General features: G+C 39.7%; 1 protein-coding gene across 10 annotated transcripts in view; it reads left to right on the forward strand.

Moving 5' to 3' along the window:
- camta1a (calmodulin binding transcription activator 1a) overlaps positions 1-13142 on the forward strand; it is a 765387-nt gene that overhangs the window by 115705 nt on the left and 636540 nt on the right. The window contains exon 1 of one of the 10 annotated variants that reach the window (XM_062053313.1): positions 4951-5166. The exons of the other annotated variants lie outside the window; for them this stretch is intronic. The gene's annotated coding sequence lies outside the window, so the exon portion shown is untranslated. Of the gene's footprint in view, positions 1-4950; positions 5167-13142 lie in introns of those variants that run through there. 10 annotated transcript variants of the gene reach the window in all.

The raw sequence follows: 13142 nt of genomic DNA on the forward strand, positions 1-13142 counted from the left end.
TCTAGGCACGGTCAGGGTGTTGAGGAGATCCGGTTTGGTGGCTGCAGGATGAGGTCTCTGCTTTTTGCGGATGATGTGGTCCTGCTGGCTTTATCTGACCAGGATCTTCAGCTCTCACTGGATTGGTTCACAGCTGAGTGTGAAGTGACTGGGACGAAATTCAGCGCTTCCGAGTCCATGGTTCTCGCCCAGAAAAGAGTGCCATCTCCGGGTTGGGTAGGAGATCCTTCCCCAAATGGAGGATTAAAAGTACCTTGTGGTCTTGTTCACGAGTGAGGGAAGAGTGGATCGTGAGACCGACAGGCTGATTGGTGCAGCCTCTGCAGTGATGCAGACCCTGTATTGTTCCGTCATGGTGAAGAAGGAGCTAAGCCCGAAGGCAAAGCTCTCAATTTACAGATCGATGTACGTCCCTATCCTCACCTATGGTCATGAGCTTTGGGTTATGACCAAAAGGACACGGTCATAGGTACAAGCGACCTGAGAGATAGGGTGAGAAGCTCTGTCATTCGGGAGGACCTCAGAGTAAAACCGATGCTCCTCCACATCCAGAAGAGCCAGATGAGGTCTGCTCAGAACCGAACCGTTAAGACACCACGGGGAAGACTCAGGACACGGTGGAGAGACTATTTTACCCAGCTGGCCTGGGAACGCCTCGGGATCCCCTGGAAAGAGCTGGATGAAGTAGCTGGGGAGAGGGAAGTCTGGGCTTCTCTGCTTAGGCTGTTGCCTCCGCTACCCGACTTCGGATAAGAGGAAGAAGATGGATGGATAATTGCATGTACATGTATTTTTCATCATTTATTTATGAGTCTCCTCTTATGCAGTATAAAGGTGAAATAATACTGTGCAAAGGTTAATTTATTCCAGCAATTAGATGTACAAGTTGAAACTAATCTCAATCAAAGTTTTTTTTTTTTATAGTCCTCAATCACCAGTGTCTCAAAGGGCTGCACCATATACAATATAGGCTAATAAAATGCAACTCAAGATATTTCAAGCCTTCTTTTGATATAATGTTGATGATTGTTATGGCTTACATCTTATGAAAACCTTGACTTGAAAATCTCAGAATTGTTTTTTATTTTTATTTTTTAACTGTATGCCATGATCGTCATAATTATAAAAAATACAAAGCTTGCCATACCTCACTTTGCATGTAATGAGTTTATATCACATATTAGTTTCACATTTGAAGTTTAATTGCTGATATGAATGCAGCGTTGCACGATATTCCAATTGTTTGAGTTTCACCTGTCTTTGGTTAGTATTTATTTTTCTTATCAGCCTGACCTAAGTCTAAGATTTATGTGTTAAATAATAATAATATTTGTTATTATCACTTGGTTTCATATAATTGGTTGTAAACTGTACATAAGTTAGATGTACTTACTTAATACAATTAAGAGTAAGATTATTATAAATAATGATAAATGGGTTATACTTGTATAGCGCTTTCCTACCTTCAAGGTACTCAAAGCGCTTTGACAGTATTTCCACATTCATCCATTCACACACACATTCACACACTGATGGAGGGAGCTGCCATGCAAGGCGCTAACCAGCAGCCATCAGGAGCAAGGGTGAAGTGTCTTGCCCAAGGACACAACGGACATGACTAGGATGGTAGAAGGTGGGGATTGAACCCCAGTAACCAGCAACACTCCGATTGCTGGCACGGCCACTCTACCAACTTCGCCACGCCGTCCCCAATAATTAATTCAGTGTTAATGTTTGAGTGGGCCCAGATTATCTCTGTAATGAAAAAGTTGGGCACTGAGGTCAAAAAGGTTAAGAACCCCTGTATTAGTATATCATGCATATAATTACCAGTTCAGCTCTGGTAAAGTGGTTTACAGCGTTGTTCACATAGAGAAAGAACAAAGCGTGATTTAGGGAGGAAGGAGGTAGCTGTACTTGATGTATGTGTGTTTTGCTTCATAAGTGAAAAGCGTGATGAATGGACGAAGTCCACAGCCACCACATAATGGTACCCCTGTGTACTGTGGCAGTGGGGAAAGAGGAAGGGTGTATTTGAGAAAATAAAAGTCAGCCTCTTCAATCAGGACTGCCAAAAATAATTCTTGACAATATATCCTTGTGGTGCTTTCATGATAAGCCATATGCTGGGGGGGACCAAAGAAATAAAATCTGTTTACTTGACCTTTGGTTTAGTGGCTTTGGAGTTGGTTTAACATGGCACTATTTATACAAGAGTCTTTTAAAGGGAGCAATGTTGCTGAATACAAAAACCTCTTATTTTTACTTTACATACAACCAGCAATAGCATGTAGGCATCATGGGTACACTCTGGTCTCCTTTAATCCATTATTCATCCATACTACCTCAGTTCCAGTCTAGGAAATGCCATTTTTACTTAAAAACTACGTCTGTTTCCTTGACTTCATTGGCTCACAACAATTAAATCCTCTGACCTTAATGATTGTTAACTTTTCTTCTTGCTATGCCTGCTGAGCAATACCTTTTGCCTTTCCTACCAAAACGTGTTTTGTCCGAATGTCCTAAAGATGAGTTTCAGGTATTTAGCAGTATTCTCAAAGCAGACACATTTGTTATTGAACAGGGCTGAAGGGTTTTGGAAATACTGTAATCAAATTGCAATCTATTTTCCTCAATATTACAATTTAATATGCAATTATTTTTTCAAGGTTCTCTTCCCCTTTCTTTTCAACAAACAAGCAACGTATCAATCTGTATTTTATCAGATTTATTATACATGCATTGTTCTTTCTGATAGGCAAGGTTTGTGTTCAGCTGAATACAATTTATAAATCTACTTCAATTACAAACTAAATTACAAGCTTACTAAATTCTTTAACTTGCAAGTTGCAGTCTTGTAAGCATTCACCACAAAAACCTAACACAATTCTGCCAAATAAGTGAGGTAAACGTAAGTAGATAAATCAGTAATAATGTACACAAACTCAAGTGCAGATTACTTAAACAATAATGCAAATATCTAGCTTTTCCACTTCAACATGTTCAACTTCTTATGTTTCTTGAAACATAATATATAACCCAAATGTATATAGTTTTCTAAGACACTTATTTTGTTAGCCAAAAAAGATGTATTGCAAAACACTTTTATTGTGGAGGACAGAAGTGTGCTGTTTGTCTTTAAACTCTTGACGGCTGTGTGTGTGTGACGTGGAAACAAAGTAGGTACATTATTAAAGTGCCTCCCAAATCATTGGCTTACGTCCTTCCTTCATGTTAAGCTTTCACAATGTCAGCTATTATGTATGCTGTATAATAGTTAGCTGGACTCTGTGGACTTTTAGGTGGCATATAGAGCTAGCTGCTGCTGCTTTTTATTCATGGTTGTCTTCAATGCCGTTTCAATTGTGATCTTAAATTTACAGTATTTCTTCTTTTGACAATTGACAAACTTATGTATTTTCTATTCCACAAAACATAGCACTTTTTACCTCTCTCCCCACGTGTTTTGCACTGCTCGCTCGCAAGTCACATGGCCAGTTAAATTGCAGCCTTCATGTGTAGAAAATCGTGTTTCATCCATATTTTATCGCAAATGCACTTAATCGTTAGGCCCCAATCGTTGTTACCTCCAAATTTCACAATAAACAAACAAATGTATCCTTACATTGCTTTCGAAATGGTCACTAAAGCGCAAATGAGAAGATCTGATGTTGAGCGACATCAGTAATGCGAATATGTAATGTTACATGGGGGGATTTGGTCCAAGGCAAGACATAAGGCAATATATTGTTAATTTTCAACTGCAGGTCAGGTGTCAAAAGTAAACATGAAACTAAACAACAAACCAAACTTTGACTAACAATTTATGTTATGTCAAATTTGAGGTTTTGAACCAAATACATAATCTCAAAATCAATATTTTAATTTATAATACAGTTAGACCAGTTTTAGCAAGCTTGTATAACAAGCATTGCTGGGTCGTTTGTGGCAATGTGTTATTTGAGATAGTGTTTTTGTGTGTAAAGGTTGATATATTTTACATAGGAACTGATACGGTACCAAATCCTGGGAATCAATATCACTACTCAATGGTACCAATTTCCAGTACTTCATGGTAAAAAACGTTGGTACTTTTGTGTTTTCATGTGGTAATAAATGTTAATTTAATAATAACATATATTATTGTTTTGACACTGAGCTGATAATGTTAACTGTGCTGTCTAGTTGTTATATCTTGTTTTCTTACACTTCTGAGTCTTATTTGCAAATATACATTCATTCTCAGTTTGTTGCTGTAGTCGGGAAGACGTGTTGCCATCATGCTAAATGTCTGTTTTGTATTTTGTTGAGATCAACTAAGTCTTTGTTTTATACATATTGTACATATTAGACACCAGCTGTTTGTAAAGTTCATCTTAGTTTTGGTTTTGATAACCAAATTTCGAGATGATGAAATAACCATGCATAATCTTGAATGCTAATCAGTAGCATGTATATGGCACATCCAATGTAAATTAGCATTGAGCTAGTGCATTTTGAAAAGTGGAGTCTTACTTTTGAGCACTTTTATATCAGAAATTCTTGCTTTGTTTTTTGGCATAGGAAATTGCAACATTGTCTAGAAGCAGTCTGTTTCAAATATGCCTGTTTGCTTGCCAACTGGTTGAGCCAGTGCACTTATCAAACTGGGCGTGCAACAATTGTATCAAAATTTAATAATAATACATTTAATTTACAAGCTCCTTTCAAAAGAGGCACAATACCATTCACAGTATACAGATAAAATAATTGACGAAGTAACGATAAAACAACAGAGGATACAATTAACATGTAACAAACAAATGAAGTACTGTGCAATTTTGATCATGGGTTTTGAGTCTGAATTTGAAGGTGTGAAGGGAGTCAATATTACGGGAGTTCCAGAGTTTGGCAGCAGAGTGACTGAAAGCTCTGCCATCAATGCCATTTGATGTTAGTAGTAGTAGTACTTAATTTGGTCAGAACCTATAAAAGTAACAAATCCGGTACCCATCCCTATTTGTGTAGACTTTTAAAGTGTTTTGTCTGTCCCTTTGTTTACACTTGTCCTGTCAGGTCATTTGTTGTTGGAGCTATTAATTCCACCCATTCTCCTTCTCCTGTTGTGGCCTGATTGCTGATATACTCACTGTGTCTATTCTATATGCCTGCCCTCACGTGTTGAAGGTACGTATTGATATTCATCCATTCAAGTGCTTCTCACAGGTTTTGAATGCCAGCTGAACTTTTACATATCACATGTCAAAAGCAATATGGTGAATTCATTAACATATTAACGCATCAGGAATGTGGCCATGTATGTACCCTTGAACATGGATCTGGAGAAGAGGCACTTATCTGAAGAGAACGAAGCGCATAACAAGATGTGGAAGCTGACCCAGACATTTTGATGCATATGTTGCACAGAAATATTGACTAGCTCTTTAGTCTGCGACTCCCTCGGGACTAAGTAATTGTCTGTCTGTGTTTCTATTGTTTAAAATAACTGCATTTTGGCAGACCTTCTACTTAAGTCAGTGTTAGAAACCTTGGCAGAACAATTATTGCTGAGATAAATTATAAATATTTAGCAAATAAATTGAGATAAATAAATATTTATCCTAAAATATATTTCATTTTGATCCTTTCTTTTGGAAGTGGTGGTGTTTGTGTTCATGCAATTAATAAGCTTGGTTACAAAATCTGACCTCTAACCACAATTAGGGACCAACTATTTGAATTGAGTTGCTGGAAAAAGGTCTCTGACTTCACCTTGTTTTGTATGAATATTTTAGCATTGTATTTTCTCAATTTGGAGGCCAACTGATAATATTCATCCATCCATCCATTTTCTACCGCTTGTCCCTTTCGGAGTTGCGGGGGGTGCTGGAGCCTATCTCAGCTGCGTTCGGGCGGTAGGCGGGATACACCCTGGAGAAGTAGCCACCTCATCGCAGGGCCAACACAGATAGACAGACAACATTCACATTCACATTCACACACTAGGGCCAATTTATTCATGTATTACCAAAATAAAATCCTCAAGTAAGCACACAACAAAATACAAAATGAGTGTAATCTCAATGGAAATTGCATTATCAAAATATGTCCTCAAACCGTTTGCAAAACAGCCTAATAAACAGATTTCAAAGCAAAATAAACCTGTTGCATTGGGAGTTGCTGTTTTTGAGAGGGGCTAAATTCAGAGATTCCTATGATCTCTTTAGTCTCCAGTGGGTGAGCACAGTTATTATTTATTTATTTATTTATTTTTTAATTTTTTTTTATAATGTCCTGCCCAGCTTCTCGGGCAAATCATATAGCAGATGTAGATGCCCATATCGGCTGTTCAGATTTACTTTACAAAAGAGAAGTGTAGGATACTTCTCTTGTTGCCTTACTTGTATTTTGACTTTATTAAATGTATTTATATTATCATTTGGTGCAGCCGGGCCGGAGCAGGAGGGGATAGAAAGAGAGAAAAAGGAAGACAGAGGGGGGAATTGTGGGGACAAGAGGGGGATTAGACAGAGAGACAAAAACAACAACAGCAAAAACAACAACAACAACAACAGAGCAACATCAGCAAATACGACATGTACAAATATGATGGTAAAAGTAATAGCAAATAAGCAGTTAGCGAAAATAAAAATTAAAAATACGGAAATGACAATGAGCATTATTACACTAAAAATGGAGCAATATGAATACCAATAGAAATAGTGCTATTGATAATAAACAATACCAATACTTTACCTTTATTATCAACAATACAATTGTTCAAATGCAACAATACATATACGTAATGATAACTTGAGATACGAAAGAATGCAGAAAAATGGAGGGGAAAAAAGAGAAGCAACCTACATTAACCTTGTAGATTGTTATAGTAACAATAGGTTAAGCTTTGTCAGTGTGCCATGTGTTATACCCAGTTTACCCTAGGGCAACAACGTTAATATATGTTTGATGAAACGTGATTATGTGCATGAGTGTATGTGTGCATATGTACTTGTATATGTACAGTATGTGTATATTTGTGCTTGTACAGTGAATGTATATGTACAGTATGTGTATATGTGTGTACAGCGAATGTATATGTACAGTATGTGTATACAGTATGTGTGTTTGAACAGTAAATGTATATGTACAGTATGTGTATATGTGTGTTTGTACAGTGAATGTGTATGTACAGTATATGTATGTGTGTGTTTGTACAGTGAATGTATATGGGTAGTATGTGTATGTGTGTGTTTGTACAGTGAGTGTATATGTACAGTATGTGTATACAGTATGTTTGTATAATGAATGTGCGTGTGGATGTACGAACTTTGAGTGTGTAAATATGTACTGTATTTATTTGTATATGTATGTGGGAGCGTAGGTACCTATGTATGTCTGTATGTATGTGTGTGAGTATATGTGAATTTGCATGTACAATACATTTGACTCCCAGTGTGTGCGGGAGCCAGAGTACGGCCCCAGCCTCCCCGAGAGCCCATCCCACAAACAGTAGGTGTGGTGCCCAGGGAACCAGGGGCCACCGCCCCCACGCAGCCAAAGCCGGACAGCGACAGGAACCCCAGAGCCTGGCCCACCGCGCCGCCCACAAGGGCCAGCAGCAGGCCGCAGACAGACCCACCCGGCAGAGGACAAGGCACGAGAAAAGCAGGGGGCAGCCAGACCCCAAGCCAGCGAGAGACCCCGCCCCACACGGACAGAAAGGCGGGACGCCCCGCCCGAGGGCCCCGGAGACCCCCCGCAACCGGACGAGAAGACCGCCCCCGCCCCACCGGCAACAGGGCCCCCACGAGCCCGCCCCCCCCCCCCCCCCCCCCCCCCCCCCCCACGGAGAGCGCGGCGAGGCCAGCCCACGGCCACCTCACCCAAGCCGGCCGCCACAGGACCACCCAGCACGGGGCCACAGGAACCACCCACCCCACCCGCAGGGACCCCAACGATGGAGATGGAACAACCAGCAACCGCCCCGCCGAGTCCCCCCCTGAGGTAGGGGAATAAATAAATAAAATAAATAAATACATAATAATAATAATAATATTAATAAAATATATTTAAAAAAAAAAAGAATAAATAAATAATTAAATCTATTTATTAAAAGAAAAACAAAAAAAAAAAGAATTAAAAGAAGATCACAGACATGCTGACACACAAGGTCGCTACCCCAACAACTGGCCGACTCGCAGCACCTCGGAATACCCTGCAGCACCAAGCTACCACAGTAGACGCAGGGACAAGACCCAGCAGGCCCCAACCAAGACGGGCACCCGGAAGGGATGGACGGTGGGACCCAGGAGCTCCAGACACGCAGTCCGGATGCAGTAGCCTGAGGCGCCGACCCCCACCCGACAGGCAGGCTCAGAACGTACCCCCAGAAATATACATACATATATATATATATACATACACATAAACATACACATGTACACATACACACACATACACATGCATACACATACACATATATATACATACATACATACATACACACACACACATACACATTCACATACATATACACAGTTTGTCAGCCCCGACAACCACCATGCGCGCGCGCTGCCACCAGTCACAACATCAGCCACCCCCCTGCACCAGACCCAGCAGCCACGGGCGCCCACACCACAAACAAACGGCAGCAGAAACAGCAGCTACAACACCCCCAGACAGCCAGCACCACCCAATCAGATCAAAGCAATAAAAAAAAAACCGCGACCGGCAACCACACGCCAACAGGATCACAGAGACCAGCCAGCGCCAGCCCGCCAGCAAGCCCAAACGCCAACACGCAAACAAGAGACACCAACACACCCCCCCACCAAAAGACCCCACCACCCCAACCCAAACCCGCACAAACACACCACCGCCCAAACAACCGAGACACAGTATCCAGACCAGACACGTGTGCCGCGCCGCCACCACATCAAGTCGCCAACAGAGACCCCACAGCGCAAGGTCGGGCCACACGGGCACGGACCCCACCCAACAGGAAGCGAGACCCGCGCGACGCCACACACAAATAAATAATAAGATTAAACAAAAATAATAATAATTTAAAAAAATAATAATAATAATAAAATTAAATACAAATTAAATTAAATTAAAAATAACAAATACAAATAATTAACACAGTTAGAGAATAGATAACTACTGTTTACAAACAATTCTAACAATAGATCCATGAAACTAAAGAACATGAATGTGCTCCATCACAAACAGCTAAATAACAATGCTCATAACAGCAGGTACTTCTAACTTTAACCAACTTTTGCAATAATGTTGACAAACTTATGATAAAGGTGTAATTTCAATTAATCGTGTGCATGCTCAGGAATGAGCAAGGCGTGCATAAGGACGTTGCAATTTAGTTGTCTTTAGCCAAACAAACATTTTCACAGGAAACAAAACCCCATCAGTGCGTGTATTGTTTGTTTTTTGTCATTCTGTGATTTGGATGAGAACACAACTTATGCAAACAAACGTACACACACATTAATGGGTTTGTGAAACTTCTGTTGTGTGAATGAAAACAATATGGGGGTGTACTCTTAAGTAGAATGAGCTACAACAACTCAATAACTCCATATTGCATCCAACCTGACACACTGCATTGTCTTCCATTTACGCATATCACCATATTTCAGTGCAGAGTGCGATTCTATGAGCCAACCCACGTTACGCAAAAACCACATTACGCATAAATCATACAGCCTACTACCATGTCAATACACAAAGTAGAAAATCATTACATGTAATGCATTATATTGTGCCAAGCAAATACCACCCCATATGTGCCTGATAGACATACAGTACCTGAAACCGCAATTAGCCTTGCTAATGTTGGAACCCATTTCCTCAGCGTATCAGCATATTGAGAACGGAACAAACACTGACACTACACATATCCACATAGGTTTTATTTGTCGAAAATTTATTTTGCCTTGTCAGTTGGATGACACATCGACATACAGGCTAACGGGCATATATTTCCACCGTTAGCCTATATGTCGATGTGTCATTGGCCGGGCTAGCATGCTAAGCATTCGTTGCACGAACATACTAGCTTTGTTAGACAAGGTCATAAACTATATTGGACAATATAGTTTACATACGAAATGTCCATTTCCATTTATTACAAGTAATAAGAAAATATAAATGCCTTACTCACCTATCAAGGAGGAAATTATCAATTTTGGTGTCTGATGAAAATGTTTTCGCTGCCTTCAATCGTCTCCATCTTTTAAAGGCATCCCCGATACAAATCCTCGTTTTGTTCCTGGCTTTGTCATGAATAAGTTGAGAATCGTAACGACGCCAGTGGCAGTAGCTAGACGAAGGTGGCAGTGCGTAACTGGCAACCTGGATGTGACACACTCACAGACTTTCGTAATTGGTCAAACGATGGATGGCTGTAAATCTAATTTTGAAATGAGCATATCCCGGCTGAACTACCGTTATCAGTTATAGAGGTATTCGAAAATAACATGATTTATTAATGCCTTTTGACATATCAGGGCCATTTAATGATGACTTGACAATAAATTATTACATTTGACACCTTTAATTTTATACATTTTAACAGTGATACAAATGAAATCCAATCCAATCCAAAATAGCAAAAATGCATATTTTTCCCAATACATTTGACAATTCCTCCGTTTCACCCCACAGGTTAAGAGTCTAAGTGTCACCCTCGACAACATACTCTCTTTTCAAGCTCACATAAACAACATCCCCTGATCCGCCTACCTCCATCAACAAAACATTAATCAGCTCCGCCCATCCCTCACCCCATACTAGTGCCATCCTACAGTGCATACATGGCCTTGTCACTTCTCGTCTGGATTATAGTGACCAGGGCCTCATGTACGAAGATTTATGGAAATTTACTAAAAATTATATGACACCAACAACTTCAGATATGTTAATGTATGCACATGCATTAAATTAAGCACATTAATGGATGGATGGATATTTTGTAAATTCCAATTAATGTGGAATTAAGTGCACATGCTGGGCCACTCCCTGTCCACGCCCCCATTTAATTATGCAAATCATTAGCCTTGTGCCTGAGATTTCACACTCGCAAGAGTCAGAAAACACAACGATAATGATCATAATGGCAAACAATAAAAAAAATCACTGACAATGACTTGAAAGTGGTTCTTGCTGCACTTAAAAAATGTACTCTATTTGTTGCAAGTTAGTGCAGCCTTGCGACAGAGAAAAAGTGTGGTTTAGTTCGGGCTGGGCGATATTATTTATTTCACGTTAAAAAGACCAAACACCGCTTATTTGTTGTGTTCTTTGATTCTCCCCCGCTTCCCAGTCCCTCTAATGGGCTACTAAACTCCTCCCCTTCCTCCCAAGACGTGCTTGCACGTATAAGAACATCCATGATTGGTTGGTTGTTTACAATGGTGAGTCACGATTGGTTGAGATTAAGGCAAAACATTAGGGACAGGCCAATCAGAGGCAAGATAGGGTGGGTCATGGAACCAGGAAGGGAAATCACAACAGACATCCCAAATGACGACGAGAGAGTCATAGAAGAGGAGAGGGAATTTCAAGCGGGCGATTTATATAATTAAAAACTAGTGGAAGATGGCAGAGGGATTCTCTTCTTTAGATTTTTCTTTTAGCAATGTAGACGACGTCCAGGAAACCCACAATGCGTCTACTTGGCCATATTTGGACAAATGTATGCGTCTGGATAAAACATTAATTTCTGTTGTTTACCATGTAAGCCCAACTCAAAAATGTTTTCGAGTTGCCAAGCCGGGCATATTTTGCATGGGAAATGCTGCCAAAATTGTATGCCGAAGTGAGTACGATTATAGCCGCCCAATTAAGTGACCAGAACCGTACGTGTGTGACAGTCCATTAAATCGTCGACTGGGAATTAGAAAGTCCCTGCCTGCAAATGTATTTATTATCCGAGTTTGTTACATTTTATATTATTTGCACAGCTATGTTTTTTATTTTTACGTAGAAAAAATATTTTTCTATTTTATTTATGTTTTGTAATTCTGTGCTACTTAAACAGTTTCTTTTCTGTGCTGTTAATACCCATCTGGACTAACTGGGTTAATAAAAGTGCCACTGACTGTTTACAGTACAGTTGTCATTCAGTTCAATTTCAGTGAATCTCGCTCAAAATTGTATCTTTATATGTATACTTTCACGGGAAAATATTTCGAGATGTACTGTATATCGAGTATCGAGTTTAAGTAAAAATATATCGAGATATACTTTTTCGTCCATATCGCCCAACCCTAGGTTTAGTATTTCACACTTTACACACAGGTTTTTAAATGAGTATACCTTTGAACACAGAGACAATAAGGGGCTTGTTTTAAAGATTTTAAAATGTAGTTTAACCAGAAAAAAACAGCAAGTCACTAATTTGAACCACTGACTTGTAATAATGCTGTAAAGATGTGCATTACGGGGATTGATATTAGGACAATTATATAAATAAATGCACTCACCAAAAAGCCCCAAATCGCACACAATACCAGCTTGTAGTCTGTTCCAAACCTTGCTGTTACTTAGAAAGTACGTTGAACCAGGCCACACCGCTACAATGCTTGTTCATTACATTTGCACATCACATATGATCTGTACATTGATTGAATGAAAATGTTTCCTGTTGACATAAACATATTCGTCATATGATGCCGAGCAATGCATGTGCAGGCAATAGCTCCGATGACATTAGGAAAACTTGCTTTTGCTTCAAATTGCGCTTTAATTCCGTTCTTTTTCAGTTGCCTTGTACGGGAATAAATATACCTGGATAACATGCCGATAATTTCATGTGTTTTATTTTGCACCATGTGCTTTTATATCCATTCGTGTAATTGCACACAGTGGGATGTGTAAATTGTTCATATATTTCTAATATGCACATCAATCATTCTGATGAGTAATTGACATTTCTTAATTTAAACAGTTACCCAACATCACCTCTGAGTGTAGCAAAAATATACACTGCATGCAAAATTGTGCGTACAACAGCCTTGAAGATACAGTACATCTCAACTTTGCTGTAAAAAAGGGCTTACGCCAGGTTTTAGTATGTTAGCATGCTTAATACTTGAGGACCCAGCTCCTGTTAGGTCTCTCCAACAAGTAACTTCACAAAC

Source organism: Entelurus aequoreus, linkage group LG07, assembly GCF_033978785.1.
Source record: "Entelurus aequoreus isolate RoL-2023_Sb linkage group LG07, RoL_Eaeq_v1.1, whole genome shotgun sequence".
Taxonomy (NCBI): Eukaryota; Metazoa; Chordata; class Actinopteri; order Syngnathiformes; family Syngnathidae; genus Entelurus; species Entelurus aequoreus.